We start from the raw sequence: 22,855 nt of genomic DNA, 5'->3' as shown, positions 1-22,855 counted from the left end.
AACCTATTGAGGGAGTTCTGTTTTCCGTCTGTTGATTCTGGAATTAATAAATCGGGGTATTTGGGTTTCATATAAGGTGCCATTGTTATTCCCCAATTTTTAAAGGTAGTGTTTTCTGCCAGTATATTCTGTGCAACTGAAGGTGTTATCCATGTTGCTTTTGTTTTTTCTACCTTCATTCCAGCTTCTGATATAAATTCAATCGAAGCCAGGTCCTGAGTTGTCACGCCCGCCAATGCTGGGATGTCAGCTAATAGACTTAAGATGTTGCCTCTATTCAAAACATCGTGCTTTCCTTTTGAGGTATACTCCGGGATAAACCATACACTATTTGTTGCACTTTTTATGTTTTCCAGACTGCAGTAGTTTTTGTTGTCTTTGTTTAGTCCTTGTACAGATTCATGTCCTTGTGGCGATCTCAATAAAGCATGATGTGAAGATGATGTAAATTCTTCGCTCCCAACCAGGTCGAAAGTTTGTTGCCCTCCTATGATTGACTTTTGGTTGACAGTACCCTGGTCGTGGACCACAGTTCCATTTCCTAGACCCCTTGCCTGTGTCGTGGTATCAACTCTCTGATTAGCTCTAGATCAACAGATTTGAATGTTTGTCGGCTAGATACCGGTCCCTTATCATCTAATACTTTTAAATCCCCCTTTATTGTTTTTGATTGTATGTATTGGATGCTTTCTCTCCTGTACTTTCTTGCGTTTGTTTCAGGAATTTCTATTGTAGTGACGTTGTTCAAAATTTGAGTAATAATATTCTAAACGACCTGTTTGATAAAACAAACTAGCTATTACGCTACAGGTTATGCCATAAGTAAGAGGAAGCATATTCTAAGTAACACCCTCAGACACAGAAGTAGGTAACTTTACACAAATGTAGCAATCTTTTACATCCATCACTTTAACATATTCAGATAAAAGTCTTGAAAAGGTATTACTAGAAAAATCTCCTACAGATCCATCTTGGTGAATTTCTGGTCTATGTACAATGATTTTATCAGACTTTCCAACTTTTTCATGTTTAACCACAATTTTACTAGTCATGTTAGATTTATACACCTCTTTCTCTATTCCAAAAGGAAAAATGACAGCTAGAATTAACCAAACTAAAATTAACAAAATTACACATATTGAAGACAATTTGCAGCATCTTCTGAAAATTGAGCATCTCGAATTATTATTAGTAGAAGGCATCTTTTCTTACAAACAAGAGCCTTTGAAAAAAAAAATCATAAATTAAAAATTACTAATATACTCCCCTCTTTTTTTTTTTAAACAGATTCTAACAGCTTTTCTTTGACCTTATGTCATACATCAATGTGTTTTTATCAGCTAACGCAGTTTCTTCGACCTTGTGTCACCTAACAAAATTTCTTCAACCTTATGTCACCTAATGAATAAAATCAATCATTATCATAGTCACTGTCATCAACTAAATGTATCTGACTACTGTCTATTTCAACTACTGGTGGTATGATAATGTAAGTCCATTCAGGGGATTTACACTTTTGGTTTGGCTTTATAATTCTTTTTGCTCTGCTATTTATCACTTCAATTTTCTTTCCTGCTTGTTTTTTCTTATCTGAGTCTTCTTCTTTTTGACTTGTGATCTCGTTCACCTGATCCTCTTGCCTTATTCACTAATTTGAAATTTAGGCCTTCGTTTTCATTTGGCCAATTATCTCCTTTTCTTGATAATTTCCTTTTTGGTTCAGCTAAATTATACTCCACTCTCCAAGCTCGTTTTCTTGATCTTTTCACTTTCGATTCATCTCCACTTTCATCTGTTTCACTTTCTGTGTTATCAACTTTAGATCCAGGTACTTCTTTACTCTGCAGTTTTACCTTGTTAGGAACATCATCCTTATTGCTGGTACTTGGAATTTCTTCTTCTTCTTCTTCAATTACCTCCAATTCACCAGTTTCAGAACTTTTGTTCCTGCTTCCAGAGCTTCCAATCTGCTTTTCAATACTCTCCTGATCTTGATTTTGAACCACTCTTTCTTCAGACTCTTTCTGCTTCTTGATCTAGCAGATCTCCATCATCATTTTCAGAGTCTTGTATCACAATCTCTTCATTCTCTTCATTCAATGCCTCATTCGCATTTGAATTTTCCAGATGTCGACTTTCTTGTCGATCTTCAGGATCTGGATTTCTTTCAGGTTCTTCTTCAGAGTCTGAATCAGCTGTTATATCACCTTTGTCGGGATTCTCAGGAGCTGGCACACGAAAGGTGTGGCTAGCATGAATCCATCTCTTCAATCCCCTACACTTTACTGCATTTGTTGTGACTAATATCACCTGTCTTGCTTTCTGCCACCTTGGTACTAGGCAGTTTCTTCTTCGATGAACTTTTGTCCTCACCCAGTCGCCTGGTAACAGATCATGAGCTTGTTCTTTCTCTTTGGTAATCACTTCAGTTCCCACCTGATGGAACACAGAAGTTACCACATCAGATAGATTTTTGCAGTAATCCATAATGACGCTATCATTAATGCTCAACAGTTTATCAACTGGAACAAATGCTTGCCTTATGACCCTGCCCATAAGGATCTCATGAGGGCTCAAACCTGTTTTTCTATCTGGAGTACTTCTCAAAGACATCAAAACAAGTGGAAGTGCATCAGTCCACTTCATTCCTGTCGCTAAGCACATCTTTGCTATTCTATTTTTTATTGTACCATTCACTTGCTCAACAACACCTGATGCTTCTGGTCTGTAAGCCCAATGCAGTTTTTGCTTTATGTCCAATGCTTCACAAATCAACTTTAGCAATCTGTTTTCAAAATGTGTACCACGATCAGTCTCAACCGTCACTGGAAATCCATACCTTGATTGATCCAGATTGCATAGCTTCAGCGGGCCACAAACATCTTCGCCGCCATTCCCCAGAGTCCACTGGCCACGCCCTCCACCAACAGGCCACGCCCCCCCCCCCCCCCCCCCCCCCCCCGCCGAAGGCATTTAAACGCGCTGAATGCGAGCGCGAGTCAGAGGCTAATCTAACTCCTGAGGCGGAAGCCGGGAGAACGCTACGATTGAAATTATTTTAAAACTTGTGTATTTACTGTGTTTTTATCTCCTCACTTCCCCCTCTTGGGCACTTGCACTTTCGCTCTTCTTTGCTCTGGGCATCCCCGCGCAGCAGATTGCATAGCTGCAGCGGGCCACAAACGTCTTCGCCGCCATTCCCCAGAGGCCACTGGCCACGCCTACCACCAACAGGCCACGCCCCTTCCGTTTCCCTTCCTATAAACAATGTGTTTTCCCCGTGCGCGCAGCGGACGGGCGCAGCAGGCGCGCCTTCAGTGTGCCGAAGGCGCGCCAAAGGCAAGCCCGTCTGCACCCGTCCACGACCAACAGGGACCAGGGGCCACATACCCTGCCCTAGCCCTTACCTATACCCCAGCTCAACTTCTCCTATTAAACACAGCTCAGTCTATTACCCCTTCCCTGTCTCGGGATATTACCACATTGAGCATCTCTATCCCTTCCATGCCCTCCTCTGAACCCACGTTGCCCTCTCCCCGGTTACAGGTTCCCTCTCCCCCTGTTCCTCCCCCTTCCTCTTCACTCACTACAGCCACTGCCTGCCTGCTTAACACCAGATCAGCAGGCAAGCATCAGTATGAGCTTTTTAATTTATTGGACACTGACGCTCCGGATTTTCTGTTTCTTACAGAGACTTGGTTTTCCGTCGATTCCCTCCCTGATCTGTTGTCCGCCCTCCCCGACTCGTACTACGCCCTTAGGGCGGACCGTCCAGCTGGCAAAGCCGGTGGAGGTGTGGCGATGATCATTCGCTCTAATCTCCAGTTTCAGCTTCTTCCCCATTCTCCCATACCCGATACAGATTTTTTAGTTGCCCGCTCAGTTAACCTTCTAGCCCCATCACAATAGTTCTAATGTACCGTCCCCCTCAGAACATGCCTACCTTTATGCCTGCCTTACAAGAACTACTGGCCACGCTTGTGGTCAATAATTCCTCTGTGCTCCTTCTTGGAGATTTTAATTATTGGCCAGGTGACCCTAGGGAGGATCTGTCCTCCAAAGACTTCTCAGCCACTCTTCAGTGTCTTAATTTTCTTTCTCACCTTCACTCCCCTACCCATGTCCATACTCTAGATCAGATATGGTCAGCCAGCTGCACTATTCTTTCCCCCACAGTCCTCCCCTGCACTTGGTCCGATCACTTTCTGATTTCATTTCTCATTGAGCTTGGAGCCCAAGAGAAACCTCTTTTGTCCAAAAACGTCACAGCTCGTAATTGGAATCGGGTTGATCTCAACTCTCTCTGTATCTCTCTTGCTGCTTCTCCTCCTGACTTGGATACTCTTTCTCTTGATCTTCAAGCAGACGAGGTGAACCATTGGCTGTCCTCCACTTGTGACCGGGTTGCCCCCCTTAGAAAAGTTAAGACCTGCCGCCCACATGACACCCAAAAATGGTTCACAGATGAGCTGAAAATCCTTAAATTGGACCTTAGGCGCTCCGAACGCCACTGGAGATGCAACTACTGTCCCTCCCTGCGAGCCAAATATAAGCTTCTTTTGGCCAATTATAAGAAGGCTATTCTTTTAGCCAAAACTAGGTATTTTTTGGAGAGAATATCCTTATCAGCCAACAAACCTAAGGAAATCTTCTCCATAGTTCGCAACCTAGTTGCCTCGGACAGAGCCAATCCCAATCTTGTCCCTTCTCAAGCTCTTTGTCTGTCTCTTAACGACTTCTTTCTTGAGAAGATCGCGAAGATCAAATCCAATATTCCTCCAACCAATTCACCCCCTCTTCCCTCTCCCACCCTTCCACTCCCCCTGTCCTTCGTGTTTCTGGACCAGTTTCCACCCATTTCGTTAAATTCCTTTCTGGCTCTACTTCAGAAAGTAAAGTCTGGTTCCCCGGCTGACTGTGCCCCAGCACGCATACTGAAAGAGCTTTTCACTTACTGTCCCGACCCCCCTCTTTCCCTCCTCAATGCCTCTATTTCCTCAGGCATAGTCCCGCAATTTTTCAAATCTGCAATAGTTCGCCCCATCCTAAAAAAACCTGGTGCTGACCCTTCCCTCCCCTCCAATTTCAGACCCATTTCCCTGCACCCTTACCTTAGGAAGATATTGGAGAGCTACATTACCTCTTGTCTCTCCTCCTTCATTGAGGATAACCATCTCTTGGCCTCCCACCAAGCGGGTTTTCGTCCAGTCCACTCTACTGAGTCAGTGGTACTGTCTGTCCTAGACGAGCTCAAGAGTAAGGCTGATTACAACATACCTCAAGGTCTGGTGCTCCTCGATGTGTCCGCTGCGTTTGACACGGTCGATCATTCCATCCTTCTCGACCGTGTCTGCGCAGCGGGCGTTCGGGGTACCGCCCTCTCTTGGCTCGCCTCCTTCCTTAAAGGACGGACTCAGGCTGTCCATCTCTCTGGCCACACTGCCCCAACCCGCTTGGTCCCCTGTGGGGTCCCCCAAGGTTCCTCCCTTTCCCCTCTTCTTTTTAATCTTTACATTCATCCCCTTATTCTTTCTCTTCTTGACATGGGGGTCTCCGTATATAATTATGCGGATGACCTCCAGTTAGTCTTTGACCTTTCGTCCCCCCTGCACTCCCTACCTAAATTCCACTCCACTCTTGTCTTCATCTCGGAGTGGATGAACTGTAACCAACTTAAGCTTAACCTGGACAAGACGGAGTTGGTCCTGACTGGCCATACCATCTCCCCTTGGTCGGCCGCCTTTTGGCCTTCCACCTTTGGCCCCCCGCCCATACCAGTGGCCTTGGCAAAGACCTTGGGTATTAAAGTCAGTCGGGACCTCTCCATGCATGCCCAGATTAGCTCTGTCATCTCTTCTTGCTTTCTTTCACTCTGTATTATTCGGAAAGTGTCTAGTTTCTTTTCCCCCCCGACACTCTCAAACTGATTATGTTGGCAATGATTCTTTCCCGTCTTGATTACGGGAACAGCCTCTACGAGGGCATTCCGGCCTACGAACTACGCCGATTGCAGGCCATTCAGAACCAGGCTGCTCGAATTATCCATCACTTGCCCAAATCCTCTCACATCACGCCTGTTCTGAAATCCCTTCATTGGCTCCCCATCTGTCAGAGATCTCTCTTTAAGTTGGGCTGCCTAGCCTTTATGGCCCGCATTCGTATTGCCCCAGCTTTCATCAATTCACTCATCACCCCCTACACCCCCTCCCGTGCCCTTCGTTCCTCCAACCAATCCCTCCTTATTGTCCCGCGATTTCGCAGATCCAAAACTGGAGGCACCAGATTCGCGGTACTAGCCCCCCGTTTCTGGAACAGCCTCCCTCTGTCAATCAGGTCTATTCCAGTTTACCTAGAATTTCGTAAAGCCCTAAAGACCCATCTGTTCTCCATAGCGTACTCCGGCTGACCTCCTTTCGGCAAATTCCATTCTCTTTAGCTTTCTACCCTTAGCGCCAGGAAGCCGCTTGGTCGCAGTGCGCTTTATCAAGAACCTTCTTCATTTCATTTCATACCTTGGTATGATTTCTCTTAAAAGCAATTTTGCCACAGTAACTGAATCATTGTGACATGTTGGGAATGCTTCTACCCATCTCGAAAACAGACAGATTATCACCAAGACATATCTGAGTTTGTTGTGCGGTGGCATGTCAATAAAATCAATCTGCATTCTGGTAAATGGACCACCCTCCCGTCCTATGGTTCCCATGCTCACAACAGTTTTCCTGTTTGGATTGATCTGTTGGCAGATTAAGCACCTCTGACAAAGATTCTGCAATTATTCTGAATTGTGGATTGTACCATGTCTGACTAAACAACCTAATCATTGAATCTCTGCCAATATGTCCTGGACCATGATACATGCATGCCATGTCTGAAATCATACTATCTGGCATTACTGGTCTGTCATCTTTGTAAACCCAAATCTCATCTTCTTCTCTCTGCCTACATCCTGCTTTTAACCATATGTCTTTTTACTCATCATCTGCCTCATCCTGCAACTGTTTTACTCCTTGCCAAGTCTCAACTACAGATGTTAGCATAAGTGAGTTCAAAACATGTTCATTATCTTTTTCCCGATTAATTGCTACATTTTCTTTTGCACAAAATGTTGCTATTGTGTCAGCATATGCATTTCCATTTGTTATGTATGCCTCTCCTTTTTTGTGTGCTGTGCACTTGACCACTGCAATTTTTTCTGGGAGCTGAATTCCATCTATCAGTCTTTTGATCAATTGGGCGTTTCTTATTGGTGATCCCGCAGAAGTTAAATAACCTCTTTGAGACCAGAGCTGGCCATAGTCATGAACTACACCATATCCATACTGACTATCAGTCACTATGGTAATCCTTTGCTCTTTTCCCAATTCATATGCACTAATCAAAGCAATCAATTCCGCCACTTGAGCTGAACGAATTCCTTTGAGACAGGAGGCTTCAACTACATCTGCAACTGTGCAGACTGAATATGCTGCATTTAGATTTCCACCATCTGTTCTCAAACATGAACCATCAACAAACAAAACATAATCTGATTCAGATAATGGGAGATCTTTAATGTCCTGCCTTGGTTTTGTGCAATATCCCAATACATCCAGGCATTCATGATCAACTTCATCCCTGACTTCTGTTTCAATACCATCAGGCAACAATGTGGAAGGATTTAAATTCGCACATCGCGTAATTGATACATTATCTGAACCAAGGATAACTTTTTCATATTTCGTTAGTCTATTGTTTGTCAAATGCTGTGTTTTGCTTCTTGTGAGGAGAATTTCAACTGAGTGTGAAACATATACTTTTACAGGAAATCCCATTATTATTCCTTCACTCTGTTCCAAACTTACACTTGTTGCAGCTACTGCTTTCAAGCATCCTGGTAATGCTTTTGCAACAGGGTCAAGAACTGCTGAGAAATATACTATTGGCTTTCTCAGTCTTTCATGTCTTTGAATCAGAACTGATAATGCACATCCTTCTCTCTCACTGCAATACAGCTCAAATTCCTTTTCATAATCTGGCATTCCCAATGCTGGTGCTTCACACAAACTTCTCTTTAACTGCTCAAAAGCTTGTAATTCAGCTTCTGTTAAACTAATTGGGTCTTTTATGTCTGCTTTTGTTAGTCTCTGCAGTGGCTTTGCGATTACTGAAAATCCACTAATCCATTGACGACAATAACCTACCATTCCTAGAAACATTCTAACCTGTCTCTGTGTTTTTGGATGTTGCATTGCTTGCATCATTTTCATACTTTCAGTTGTCACTTGTCTGACTCCTTTTGCAATCCTGTGACCAAGATATTTTACTTCTTGTTTGCAAAACTGTAATTTTGCAGGAGACACTTTGTCCCTCATCTGCCAGATGATTCAAAAGAGTAATGGTATCTGTTAAACAATTATCTCTTGTTTTAGAAGCCACAAGAAGATCATCTATGTACTGCACTAACGTAGATTTTCCAGGTAAATCTAGATTTTCCAAGGATTTCTTTAGCAACTGATTAAAAATAGATGGACTCTCAGTGTACCCTTGAGGGATTCGACACCATGCTAAGATACGCTCTTTGAACCGGAACGCAAAAATGTGTTGGCTTTCTGGATGCAATGGAACAGTAAAGAATGCATTACATAAATCAATAACTGTATACCATTCTGCATCATGTGGAATCTGATATAAAATTACCGCTGGGTTTGGTACAACTGGGCAACATGGAACAAAAATGTTATTAATTTTTCTCAGGTCTTGAACAATCCTGAATGTTCCATTTGGCTTTTTAATACCCATAATCGGTGAATTACATGGGCTACTCTCAATTTCTTTTAGAACATCTTGTTTAATGAATTTGTCTATTACAGGTGTCACACCTTCGATCACTTCTGCTTTCATCTTATACTGAGGAATGTTTGGATAATCTGCTCCTTGTTTTACTGTTATTTTTACTGGGTCTACATTTTTCATCAAAACTTCATCTCCAGTGAAATCCCACATTTTTACATTTACTGTCTCTTTTAATTCTTCAGGTAGATTACTTTTATCAAATACAGGAAATAGTTTACTTTCTTCTGCCTCAACCAATAACATTGTTAATTTGTAAAGCCCATCTTCTTCTGGAGTTTGAAGCTCTATACCATCCGGTGAGCAATATATTTTACAGTTCATCTTGCACAGTATATCCCTTCCTAACAAGTTTACAGGACTGCTGTCACAAACTACAAATCTATGCATGTCCTTAAATTTACCAATTTCTACTTCAACTGGTTCAGTTAAATCTGTTTTTATTTGCTGATTTGCTACCCCTACTACTTGGATCTTTTCACCAGAGAGAGGGAGGTTTTCTATTTCCACTGATCTAACAGTAGAACGGGTAGCACCTGTATCCACTAGGAAAGTAATTTCTACATCATTTACTTTACCATTTACAAATGGACCAGATTGATCTACCTCAAGAGTGGCTCCAAGCACACACTCTTCCTCCTCTCTCAGGCAACGTCAGAAGTAATCCTCAGATTCACTCCCTCCATCTTCTTTCAACCAATATTGTTGTGAAACATTTGACACATTCACTCTTGGCGATCTGTTTACCTGTTCACCTCCGCTGAATCCTGTTTCTGCACTGTATCTCTGCACATTTACACAGTTCGGAAGTGGTGGTTGTGGAATCTGACTTTGCTGATTCACTACCTGTCGCTGTAGCTGCTGATTTATCTCATTCTGCATCTGTGGATTTAATGATGCATTTTTAAAATTTCTGGGCGGATTCTTACATTCGCGCTTCCAGTGTCCAATTTCGCCACAATTAAAACATGGGAGTTTCTGTTTTAACTCCTCTATATTTCCCATCAATTTTGGTTTATTATAATTACCTTTAAATTTCCCTTGATTCTGGTCAAATTTTTTATTTCCTAATGTTGCTATTTGTTGTTCAGCCACTTTTACCTGTGCCCACATAGTCTTTTCTTTCAGCTTATTTTGTTTAGCATCCAATTCATCACTACAATATTTTGCTTTTCTCAAAATATCATCTACTGTAAGTGATTGCCAACCAACTATACCAGATCTTATCATTTCACCAATTTCAGGTCTTAAGCCATATACAAATCTGTATATAAAATGGCTCATATCTTTTTCACTTACATTTTCATAACCACTGTATTGTTTAAAAACCAGCAGCAATCTTTCATAAAATGAATGTACTGTTTCTTTTGGCTCTTGAGTTGTTATGTCTATTTTAACCCAATCTACTTCTTTTGGGGGAATCTTGTTTTTCAACCACACAATTACTTTTTCGTACACTTTTATTACATCTGATGAAGGAGCACCTGTCACCTTATGTTGAGGAGGTTCTTCTTTAGGCCAATCTATAGAAATTTTACATTCTCTCCATAGATCTGATGGGACAACTATGTCAAAGAATCCATCAAGATCAACCCACAAAACTTTTGAAACCTTCACAAACCTGTCCACCTGTCGATAACATTCTACAGGTTTTTCTCTCAAACGAGGAAAATCATTTGTAAACAGTAAAATGTCCTGTCTCGTCCATAGAACATGCACATACCCTCCTCTCGGTATTTCTCTCATTGGAAACTCATTTACTACTTCTCCTCTTTCTCTGGCAGGAAAAGCTGCTAAGCTTATTCTGCCTTCCTCTCTTTTCTTTGCCCATTTAATTCTCCATTTGCTCAATTCACCCCATTTTCTCAAAATCAGAATTAATTCTTTTATAGGAGTTATTCTTCCAATTGTATTCAAATTTTTGATGTCTTTTTCAGAAAAATCCACTTTATAGGTTTTCTGCAAGTTCTTCTGCTTACTCAAATCTACTTGTAATTCAAAAGCTATTTCCTCTAATTGATCATATTTGTTTTTCGTCTTCCAGGTTATACTTTTGCAAATAAACAATAATTCATCATCCTGATATGCCTTCAAACTGTCAGTTCCAATTGTTCCAATTATTAATTCCTCTATATCTGCTTTCAATTTTGCAACATCAAGTAATTTAGATTCTGGGCTTTGTGTTAAATCTATTTTATTCAGGCTCTTTTCTGGAGTTCCAGAATCTGCACCTGACGGAGTTTTACATGGCGAACCTTGATTAAAAGTTAAATCAGGCATCATTTTCTCTCGATGTATTTCAGACAAATCTGAATAAAATTGTTCAGCCACTTTCTGAATTTGAGTTTAACGGAACAGTTAAAGCTGAGTGTCTAACTTCCCTTTGATCAAATACTGGAAGAACAGGTCCAATGGTTACAGGTACTGTTACTGCTTCCATGCTTTTAGTTAACTGCTGTATTAATTCATCTTTTGAACGAAAATATTCTGAAGTATTTGGTATTTCCTCACACCTTTCTGTTCTCATTACATTTCTTGGGGTTTCATTTCTCTGAACTGGGGTTTCAGAATTATTTCTAGGAGTTTCAATAAAATTCCTATTTTCTCCTGATATACTAGAATTACATCTTGTTTCTACTCTTTCGGGTGTTTCTTTATTATTCAAATTTGTTTTGGGAGAAGTCTCATCAATAATTTCTCTTGGAGGGGCACTTGGGGAAGTCCATGTACAAACTGGTTGATAAGGTGGCGGTTTTGGTTTTCTAATAAAAATTTCTTCTAAAACCGCATCCTCAGAATCGCTTTCCTCATTATTTTTCTTTTGAGCACTCTTTTGTCCAGTTGCCTCACCAACTAATCTTGCTGGGTACAAACCATCACACATATCTGCACGTCTCCAACGACGCATTCTATCCTCATGTGTTTCTCTATGAAGACCTAATCCACCTCTTGGTATTCCTCTATTTTCTCGCTCTAATTCAAACATTTCATCCTCCCATTCAGCTAAAGCTTCAAATTGAGTAGGTCTAGGCTTCGGCACAAGTTTCGTCATCTTTTCTCTTAAGTTTTTCAAAACCGCTATGTTAAATGATCCATCTTCCGGCCAAGCTAAAACGCCATCATTTTTGGTATATTCCATCCAATTCTCAATCCAAAGGCAAGTATGATAACCATATTCACCTAACATATAAGCTGCAGGTGTTTTGTACTTATGAATTAAGTTTCCACCTCGCGTAGAAATTTTCTTGTCGGGTTTAATTTTGTTTTTCAATTTCTGAAACCATGAAAGCTTCTTTTTCTCTTTCATATAATAATAATCCATGTTTTTAATCAATTTCCCTTACTTCGGTAATGATCGGAACTACTTTTAACAAGGAAGTTGTTTTTCCGCAACACCAACCAATCCGGGCGCGAAACTCACCAACAAGCCAATCAGGTTAAGCCACGTCAATATTTTGCTCAACCAATAGAATTACTGTTTTCAGGATGAGCCAACCAGCTATCAGCTCGTCTTAGTCACGTGAACCAATCAGTGCGTCTACTGTGACGTATGTTAGCCAATCACAGCGCGGCTCTTGTGACGTATGCTGCCGCTGCAGCTTCTCTGACCCTCGCTCCGTGAACTCACACCTCCTTTACAAAACAATTTTCACAGCGCCATATTTACAAATCCTTCAATCGGATTCCGTTAGTAACTCCACAAAAACAAACCATTTGTCCGTTTCACTAAAATTAAGTGATAGCTTTCTCAAACATTCAAGTATTCTTTTTACGTGAAATAGACCGCTATTTTCACAGAATATTTAGACTCATTGATAAAGTAATGCTACTCTACCCTTCTAGCAGGTAATAACGAACTTGTTTCTCTCTGAATGCACATATAGAAGCAATTCAGAGTTTCACTCGGACGTATATTACAAATTCATTTACGCACATACATACAGAAAAAATCCCTTACCATGCATATATATCTTCTTAGTAGGACTTTAACCCACCAATGGAAATCCTCACTCGCCAGTAAGATAGACGACACTTCCTTACCCTTCACTCAAGCTTAGATAAATCTGCTACTCTTTTCACAGTGAGTTTTAGAGCAGGACATAAGTCCCTATTCTCAGAAGCTACAATTTCATAGACAATCCTCACTATCGCATTCTACCTTTCACACCTAAATCCCTAAACTTGTGCTGTACGACCACAACACCTGTGATATACGTCAATACCACTATTTTGAAACAGAATAAATGCACTGCGTAGCTTCATCTGTCACACTGCTCATGCCGGCAAACCAGGAATTTTCACACTGCTGGAAAAACCTTTCGACTACATATAACAACTGAACAAACTTAACATGTTTTAGACATGTATCCTATGTACTACCATGTAACATGTTAGTTACCATAGTAACCGAACTCTGCTACCAAGAAATTGATCCAGCGCTCTGACTGAAAAACTTTCTCACCAACGCTACCTAACACCACAATACTCACCATTAATCATGAATCATTTACAAAGGCCCATAAACTAATGAGACAATTTCTGAGCGTCTGAATCATGTGACCTGATAAAAATAAACTATTCACAAACTATTTACACATATATACACAACTGCAGTATATCTATTCATACCATGGTTTTTAAGCATTTATGATATTAATCAGGTCACAAAGGCGAATGGATCAACTGATGGAAACTAGACCATAAATAAACAAGACTAGCTTGTCATTTCGAATCTAATTTTATTAGCTTTATTCATAAAGAAGAATAGCATTAAAGGTTTAAAGTCTTTATTTCAGTAGTAATCAAGAAAGCAGCATTTATTAAGGAAATGAATTAGAATACGGGGAGAGGGGTTGGCCTAACGGCTAAGGCGCTCGACCTCGGACCTGGGGATCTGGGTTTGAGTCTCAGTAACGACGCCAAAAACCTCCTGTGATTCTGGGCAAATCACTTAATCTCCCCGTGCCTAAAAAAAATGAAAGTGTGTCCTCATGTAACGTAACTGGTGCTATGTAAAGCGCTCTGATACCTGATTCGGTTCGGGTCTAGTTCGCGCTATATAAAACTCTGCAAAAAAAAAAAAAATACTGACATCATGAAGGCGAGCTCAAGAACTTGAATTATTAGCAAAATAACAGTTTCCATTCCCTAAACCCTATTTCCCTGTCTAAATCTCACTCCACCTAGAAAGGAAAAATCATTTAAAGTCTGCTGTCCTTACGTGCGCCAAAGTCCGACAGCATGTCACGTCAATCAGGAATCGGAAAGCAAGAGTTTTTTCCCTGCCCTCTGTGGCAGTTTTTATACCTTTCTTTCTAGCTAAACTGACTACATTTTGCATTCTTTCTTGAAAATCCGGGCTAGCCATTGGCGGAGCCATGTCAGTCCACCATTAGGTCATCCGATTCTGACCAAGTCCGGGCTTCATCATAAGCCCTATTGTTCTTAATTTCTTCATCCTTCTAGCTTCCTCGAAAGTGATACTTTCTTCCGAGTTCAGAACATTACTTCCTAATCTTGGCAGACATACTGGTTTCCTGTCCTTGAGCCTTTTCTCCGAGAGCACGTTCAACTCGACCAAAAACTGTTTCTGCATTAAATGTTGACTGTTCAGCAAAAAGCTCCACATCTGCGCATGAGTGAAGTCTTCACTCTGGTCAAGTTTTCACATCTCCAGCTCTGCCAGCCATTTTCTAAATCATCTTTTAGGCCTCACCTCGGAAACTATTATTAAACAAACACAAGACATCAATTGATTAAAGAATTGAGACCCATTCTGTCACCCACCCCCTTTTCTAATTAACCCCGTTAATTATGTTACCTAGAAAAGCACGTTCAGGCAGCTTTTATATTCACCACACCTTTGGGAAACTCACAAACTCTTTTTTGCATAAATCAAAGAAAGGACATAAGATAAGCACATAAATAAGCACATGCCATTAGTTAATCAGCCGCATTTAATACTGACAAAGACAATAGACAAGGTTAATACATTATTTTTCTCTTTGCATTTGCAACATAAAGCACATTAGTTTCCCCGTGTATTTCAATGTATGTAATCTTAAACTAAGTTGATTAGTATCTTCACCACATGCTTATTAGTACAATTATTATTATGGGAGATTAACTTCGCAAGTTTGAACAAAATTTTGTTCTTCACCTTGCTTCATCACTACCTTTCTAATTGCTGTCAACTGGAGGCATTTTCTGCAGGAAGACAAACAGCTCCTAGATTTGAGGAAGTCGCCAGTACAATAGTTCTCATCAGCAGATACTAACAAAAGGAGATGACAAATTACTACGGTCTGGCTTCCAGTACCAAGTCACCTATACTGTCAGAGGTGATGGGGAGGCAATATTTTTTATCAATGGCTTCAGAGTCCACGCTCGAATTTGGACATGTAAATTCCTATTGGTTGTCTTAAAAGAATTCTGTACTTCAGTGAAGGTACAGTTGTTCTGTGGGGAGTGGCTCGTTCGGTGGTTGACCAAGGGGAAATGGACAGAAGGTCAAATCAGAGCACCGGGAAGATGATTTATACAGATATCCTAACATGAGAGATTAGCCTGAAATGTCTAGTGTCTGAAGGGCTTGAAAGGTTTTGCTCTCATCACCAGAACTCGACATGTCCAGCAGCAGCGATGTCCTGTAAGAGCTTAAAGAAGCAAATGAGGGATATGGTTTTAGTAGATTCCTAGAGAGTTTTGCATTTTTGAGAGATTTATTTCTCCTTTTTCCTAGCTTACACACCTCTCGGATATTTGCATTGTTGACTTCCCTCTGTTCTTTCACTGGTCCGGTGTGGGTGGAAATAGGATCAGTTTCACAGTGATCACCTCTGGGTTGGTCGTTATTTAATGAAGTGTTTTATAGAGATGCACTAACACTTCGGGAACTCATACTCTACTACTCAATAATTTTCACAGAACGACTGAGGAGAGGGGATAATGGAGTTTTGTATGCAATGGAAAAAACTATCCTGTGATAAAATCATAGCTGTATCATCAGAATAAGACATAAAGCATTGACACCGAAGAAGCGAGGAAGGGACCTCCAAGAACTGGAAAAAGCAGCACAAGGTTTTGGGGTCCATGGATAGATAGATATGTATATATCTAGCTATTCATGGACCCCAAATCCTTGTGCAACTTTTTTAATTTTTTTTAGTTCCTTTCTTCGCAGCTTCTGTCAATTCCTTACGTACACCCATGGTACAGCCGATATTACTATAGACTAAAAAGGAACGAATAATTCACCTTGAGGAGAGGAAATCTATCCTATTCGGGAATGTTTATGAAAACTTAAATACATTAGAGGCCACCTCATAAGATGGACAAAATACACACCTAAAGCAGTCATGTTTATCTTAGATAGTTGTAACTATCTGTGAGGAGTTGGAGCCTCTCATAAGCAAGAATGTGATTTTCAGGGTAATGTTCTATGAAGGAGAAAATGCATCACTTGAACAGCTACACAGCCACTTTCTGTGAACAAAAGAAAATTGGACCCTTTTTGGTTGGCCTTAATGCAAAAATTGTTTACCTACTTTCTAGTCATGGTGGTTCTGCACTTTTTTGCACTTCACTGTTCGTTGCAAACATGGACTATTCCCTGCTTTGCTTTGAACAGACACCTCAGACCAATTATTTTATATAAAGTAAAAATCATCCATAACTTGAGTTATTTTCCATTCCAAATTGCAGGTCCAACCTCCAGAGAACATGCAGGTCCCCAGCTTTGCTGAACTTGGAGAAACGTTCCTCTAACTAGCCCCAAAGAATGTGGCGGCCGAGACTATTAAAGTTGAGACCTTTCCTCCTGTGCTTTGCTTAAGTAGCACGACCTCGGTTAATTACCATTAGGGCCACTTATTAAAAAAGGGTAATAAATAATTCAATATTGGCCTCCTCACACACGAGATAGTTCTCGTCACTGTTACCCACTTACATTACACCACATAGTAATATAGAAGTTCCTGGATATAAAAGACATTTACCAACTAGAGCCGTGCTTGGACTTTATACGTCCAACCATTGCCAGGAAACTCTACTTGCAGCTTCGTCATGGTTGTCTCCCCCTGCATTCATTTGTTAATAAAGGGTCTAAGAATGTTCCTATGGCCTGCCCCGCCTGTGGACTAGCTGAGGAAACAGAACTGCACGTTTTTTTGTTTGCCAAGGTTACTCTAAGATCAGAAGAAGAGAATTACAGCAATTATGTAAAAATCTTAGTGCTATTCATTGCATAGATGTGTATAGGCTTTTAAAATATGACACCAGCACGCATATAGTATTTGCTACCTCACGATTTCTTGCTGCATTGTTTTGGGCTTGTCTGCAATTTTTAATGAAATGTTTTTTTATCTGTGGTCATTGACAAATTGCGAAAGATCTTCTTCCTTTATTAATGTATTTTATTCTTTTAATTATTTTTGCTAAAACCTTTTTTTATAATTGTTGACATGAAATGCTGTCTTTTATGGTTTTACAACCGAAATAAAGATTTTCTACTACCATATATAAGTTTGAGCATTTCCCACAGGTGTTCGAGTTTGAAATAAACATGGGGAATACGGAGTTCTCATCCAGGGGCTACTCATCAATAGTCATAATCTATTAATAATCCCCGCCCACATGCGAGATCCTGGAGTATATAGGAAATACATATATATATATACACATATGTGAAACATATACACATGCAGCCTAAAAATGTTTCCAACATGGCAAAATGCAGAAATTACACAAGTTTGCATTGTAAAACACGATGCCCTCCTAGCCCATAAGGAAAAGAGGACATGCACTGAAAAGTTGCATTCAGCAATGCTTTATTGCCACAAGGAAAACTTGTAATTGCAGGCTGCATAGCAAAGCAATAATGAAACAAAGAAAAAACGGACACCTTGCCTTTAAGGCTTCCAAGTGTTAGGGTACCGTGCCTTTAAGACCTGCAGGAGACCCTCTGCTCCCATCATGCACTATAGGTGACAGTTAGGTCAGTTCTTTTTTCCGGCTCCTTCTGAGAGGATCCTGGAGTTTGAGCTCTTCAGTTTTTTGACTGAAATTGATATATTCGATATTTTCTTGGAAAATTCGACATTTCTTGACACCTAGAGGTTTGTTCCACTGGTTTTCTGTTTTTTTCCTAATTTTTTCCAGTCAGAATGCCTGCTTTATTTCGGAAATGTCCTTCCTGTGGCAAAGAAAACGGCTCTGTGAGACCCAGAGTGTGTATTATGTGTCTTCCTTCTTCACACAACCCTGACCAGTGTTACCATTGCCAGAAGTTTTCTTAAAGGACTCTGCGTGACAGTGAGCGCATCAAGCTTCATGCCCAGCTGGAGAGGGTTCGAAGCCATAATGGGGGTGGCCATGAAGACATCAGAGCCCCCTCTTCCAGCAAGCAACATCAAAAACGGCGTCGTTCCACCTCCCCTGATTCCAGGAAGAAGCAGGTGACTGAATGTTCGCCGACGAGATCACCGTCGAAGAGGCCGAGGCACTCTTCAGCGTCGAGGGACAAGTCATCGTCTAGACGTCCAGACCCTCCGCCGCATGCCAGTAAGTCGGCGTCGAGGCACAGCACTTCGGCTCGAAGGCTGTGGGTCCTGAAAGACCTGTTACCACCCCGTCGACGTCGAGGCTCCGTCGACGTTGAGGCTTCCGTCGATGTATTCTCCGCCACCATCGAAAGGTTCGGCGTCGAGAGACTCGCCAGCGAAGACCATGCCGCGAGTGGACAGATTGTCGAGACCGTCGTCAAGGTCATGGTATTCGACGTCGAGGAGATCAACGTCATTAAGACGCCATGTGAGGTTGACGTCGAGGTACCCCCATTACCGCGGACGGTCGACGTTGAGACCTACGTCGAAGACAGGACGACGTCCTCTCAGCAGATCGCTGCATAGATCGACGTCAAGGAATGGTAAATCGCCACATAGATCGACGGCGAAGCTGACTCAGACCTTATCAACGGCAAGGCATTCGACATCGAGGGACAACACTGCAGCGGTCATTGAAGAGGTCCGGATCAGATCGACGTTGAGATCCCGATCGACGTCAAGAGCTGCTTCATCATCCCCAGGGCTGAATATTGTTCAGATTTCTCTGGCAAAAAGCAGGCTTTCGGGCTGTCGCCACAGTGGCTGAAGGATGTCAGAGGGGACAGTCTACCGCAGAAGTCTGGACTCTAACTACTCGGAGACATAATCTCCCTCTAGAACCTCAAGAGACCCTGAGAGAGGTGTTCCTGACAAACCATCGAAGTCACCTTCCAAACGACCAATGTCGCCTTCCAAACGCCGATCACGGTCAAGGGGTCTTCACAGCTCGCACCACGAACCTACACACAAGAGGAGGCACAGAAGATCATCCACCTGGACTTCTTCTACTAGGTCTTCTGTTTGAGACTACTTACCAACCCGGTCGTCTACTCCTCCTTCAAGGGTGTCTTCCATCGGTGACATTGAGACTTTCTCTGACGTGCTTTGCAGAGGAGCAAAGAAACTGAATATCCGCTTTATACTCCTGTGGTCCCGACTTCAGTCATTTTTGAGACATTGCACCATTGTCCAGCTCCCAGACCTCTGCTACCTCTGGTGCCCGGCTTTCTAGAACCAGCTATGGCCACGTTCCTCACCCCTGCCACAGTGGGGTCAGTTCCGTCCAGGATCGCAAAGAAGTACAAGGCTCCAGACAAAGACCCCTTGTTCCTTAGGGCTGATCCTCCGGCAGACTCCGTCCGTCTAAACAAATAAGGCGACTTTTTTGTTTTGAACACTTGGTGATTTTCAGGCCCCTTTTTTGTTTTCTCCTGCAAACAGGAGTCACTTGGGCACACTAAGGGAGATAGTCTGTTTTCCTGCTGGATGCCAACATGTATGTGTTAGTCTTGACCACACTTGCGACACCAAGCGGGATAACATCATTTTTATCTTAGTCACTCCTTTGTTGCTTATAAATATCCGTCCATGTGGTACCCGCACACTCCACAGCCTCGTCAGCTTCAGTTCCTCCAGAAAAGGACAGCAAGCAAATTGACTCTGGTGGCAGGAAGATCTGTAGCACGTCTGCATTATCTATGAAAATAGCAAGTGCCTCAGCCCTTCTAGGGCGCTACGATAGGTCTCTTTGGGACTCTCTGGCTCGGTTTACTGACAAACTGCCCAAAGAAGATCGGCAGGGCTTCCAAGAGATCCTGCAGGAGGGTGGTTTAGTAGCAAACCAGGTCATCAGCGCTGCTGCGGACGCTTCAGACCTTGCAGCGCATGGCTATGCACACAGCATCTGCTCGCGGCGCACAGCATGGTTGCGCCTCACAGGCCTTAAACCGGACGCCCAGAAAAGCATCACTCACTCTGCCTTTTAACGGATCCTCCTTATTCGGATCTCACCCTGATGAGATGACAAAAATGAAGACCGAGCTGGACACAGTCAAAGCAGTTGGATTGTAGAAGCAGAAGGAGTTTCGCAAACGCTTCCGTCAATACGACAAGCGCCCCTTCCAGCAGAGGGTTCAAACCCCTCAATGGTCCTCCCAAAACCAGCAGAGGTCTCAATTCCAACAGAAGCGTCCTAGTAGAGGAAGGGGGAACAACAAACAACAGCCATCCCCTAAGCAGCCTCCAAAGCAGGGAGGCATTGCTTCCTCTGCACCCGTTCGCCACTCCGGTAAGAGGGAGTATTGTTTTTCACCTGGAAGAGTGGGAAACCATAACAAGAGACAGATGGGTGCTGAATATTGTGCAGCATGGTTACTTACTAAGGTTCAAGTCCCCTCCCCCTCAAGTGCCTCCACAATTGAAGTGCCTTCCGCAACAACACAAGCTACTGTTACAAGGCAAGGTGTACAGCCTTCTCTCCAAGAAAGCCATAGAAGAGGTCCCTCTTCTCCAACGAAACCAAGGGGTATACTCACGGTACTTCCTGGTCCAAAAACGAGGAGTAGCCCAAGAGTACAGACCTATTCTCTGCCTACTGCGTCTGCTGAACAGGTTTATAAGGAAAGAGAAATTTCGGATGCTAGCCCTGCACCAGATATTCCCACATCTTCACTAGGGGGACTAGATGTGTGCCATCGACCTGCAGGGCGCTTACTTTCATATTCCTGTTTCAGTGAAGCATTGCAAATTCCTCAGGTTCCTGGTGTCTCAACAGCACTATCAGGAACAAGTACCTCAGTTCGGGCTCAAATACACCCGAGCGTTCTCCACGTGCATGGCGGTGGTAGCTAGGTTCCTCCGCAAGCAGAAAATCTTTGTCTATCCCTACCTAGACTATTGGCTCTTGAAGAGTTCCACACCTTCACTTCTCCAGAGCCATCTCAACTACTGTCTCCAACTTCTTCACTCCGTGGGGTTGCAAGTCAACTACAAGAAGTCAGTCCTCAACCTGACACAGAAGATACAGTACTTGGTCGCTTCTCTGGACGCCGCAAGGGCAAGCGTGTGTCCTTTGGAGGAGAGGTTGTCATCAATGCTGATCAAGGGTCGAGCTCTTCTCAGCGCTCCACATCCTACAGCAAGGCAGGTGTCATCGCTGCTGGGGTCGATGGCCTCATGCATCTTCATTGTGCCCAATGCCAGACTTCACATGCGGCCTCTGCGTAGTCCCTCGAAGATCAGTGGACGCAGCGGTCAGGCCGTTGGGACGATCGTGTGTCTCTTCCTCAGGCTGCCAGAAAATCCATCAAATGTTGGAGGAAACGGTTGCACCTTCTCCAAGGGGTTCCTTTTCACCAGGTCCTTCCTACCCAGACTATTGTTATGGATACCTAACTGCAAGGTTGGGGAGCTCACATGGGCCAGCTTCAGGTATAAGGTCTCTGGTCCGAGACAGAGCGAAGTTATCACATCAACTTCCTAGAACTAAGGGCAGTTCATCTGGCTCTCAAGTCTCTGTACTCTTCTCTCCAGTCCAGTTCAGATTCAGACAGAAAACACAACTACAATGTACTATCTGAACAAACAGGGAGGCACCAGGTCAAGGGTCCTGTCTCTAGAATCTCGGCCCATATGGAAGTGGCTTCTGGCAAGGAATCTCACGATCGTCTTTGTTCACCTTCGAGGGACCTTGAGTTTACAGATAGATATTCTCAGCAGAGACTTCGCAGAAGCGCATGATTGGGTGCTAAATGACGAAGTCGCTCAAGACATTTTTCGGCATTGGGGAATGCCAGACATCGATCTGTTCGCAGACGTGGTAAATTCAAAATGCCCCGTTTTCTCGTCCAGATTCCCACAACAAGGATCACGGGGAAATGCACTTTTGATCAGATGGTCGCAGACATTGCTGTACGCCTTTCAGCCGCTCCCTCTGATCCCAGCGGACATACAGAAGTTTTACAGGATCAACACCAGAATGATCCTGATAGCTCCAGAGTGGCCGCGCCAGTGGTGGTACCCGGATCTTCGACAGCTATCCGAAGCCCCACACCGGAGACTTCCCTGCCGCCCGGACCTGCTGACCAAGAACGAAGGGAGAGTATTTCATCCCAACCTCTCGTCCCTGCGATTGACAGCATGGGTCCTGAGGTCATCCAGTATGGACTCTTAGACCTCTCAGCGGACTGTATGAGTATTCTCAAGGAAGCAAAAAGACCCTCCACCAGGAAATCTTATGCTTTCATATGGAAGAGATGGTACCTGTGGTGCAAGGATGACGCTTATGATCCAATCAAGGGTCAGGAGCAAGTAGTCCTTTCCTACCTGTTATACTTGACGAAGTCCGGCCTGCCGTATTCCTCCATCAAAGTTCACCTGGCTGCAATTACGGCTTACAGGAAGTCTCCGGACCAAGGGTCATTCTTTCAAACGACAGTGGTCAAGGACTTTCTGGAGGGACTCAGGAAGGTTTATCCTCCAGTAAGAACCTCTTCTCCGCCTTGGGAACTTAACATTGTTCTTACTAAACTGATGGGTGCTCCTTTCAAGCCTATTCATAAGGCCTCTTTGCAGCATTTGACGTGGAAGGCTTCTTTTTAAGTAGCCATCACTTCAGCCCGCAGGGTGAGCGAGATTCAGGC

General features: G+C 42.8%; 1 protein-coding gene across 6 annotated transcripts in view; it reads left to right on the top strand.

The window, feature by feature from the left end:
• Nucleotides 1-22,855, top strand: part of RAD21L1 (RAD21 cohesin complex component like 1) — a 1,165,932-nt gene that overhangs the window by 1,068,013 nt on the left and 75,064 nt on the right. The window lies entirely within an intron of this gene.

Source organism: Lissotriton helveticus, chromosome 7, assembly GCF_964261635.1.
Source record: "Lissotriton helveticus chromosome 7, aLisHel1.1, whole genome shotgun sequence".
NCBI classification, from domain to species: domain Eukaryota; kingdom Metazoa; phylum Chordata; class Amphibia; order Caudata; family Salamandridae; genus Lissotriton; species Lissotriton helveticus.
Note: the sequence above shows the minus strand (reverse complement) of the source record. Positions and strands in the feature narration are given on the sequence as shown.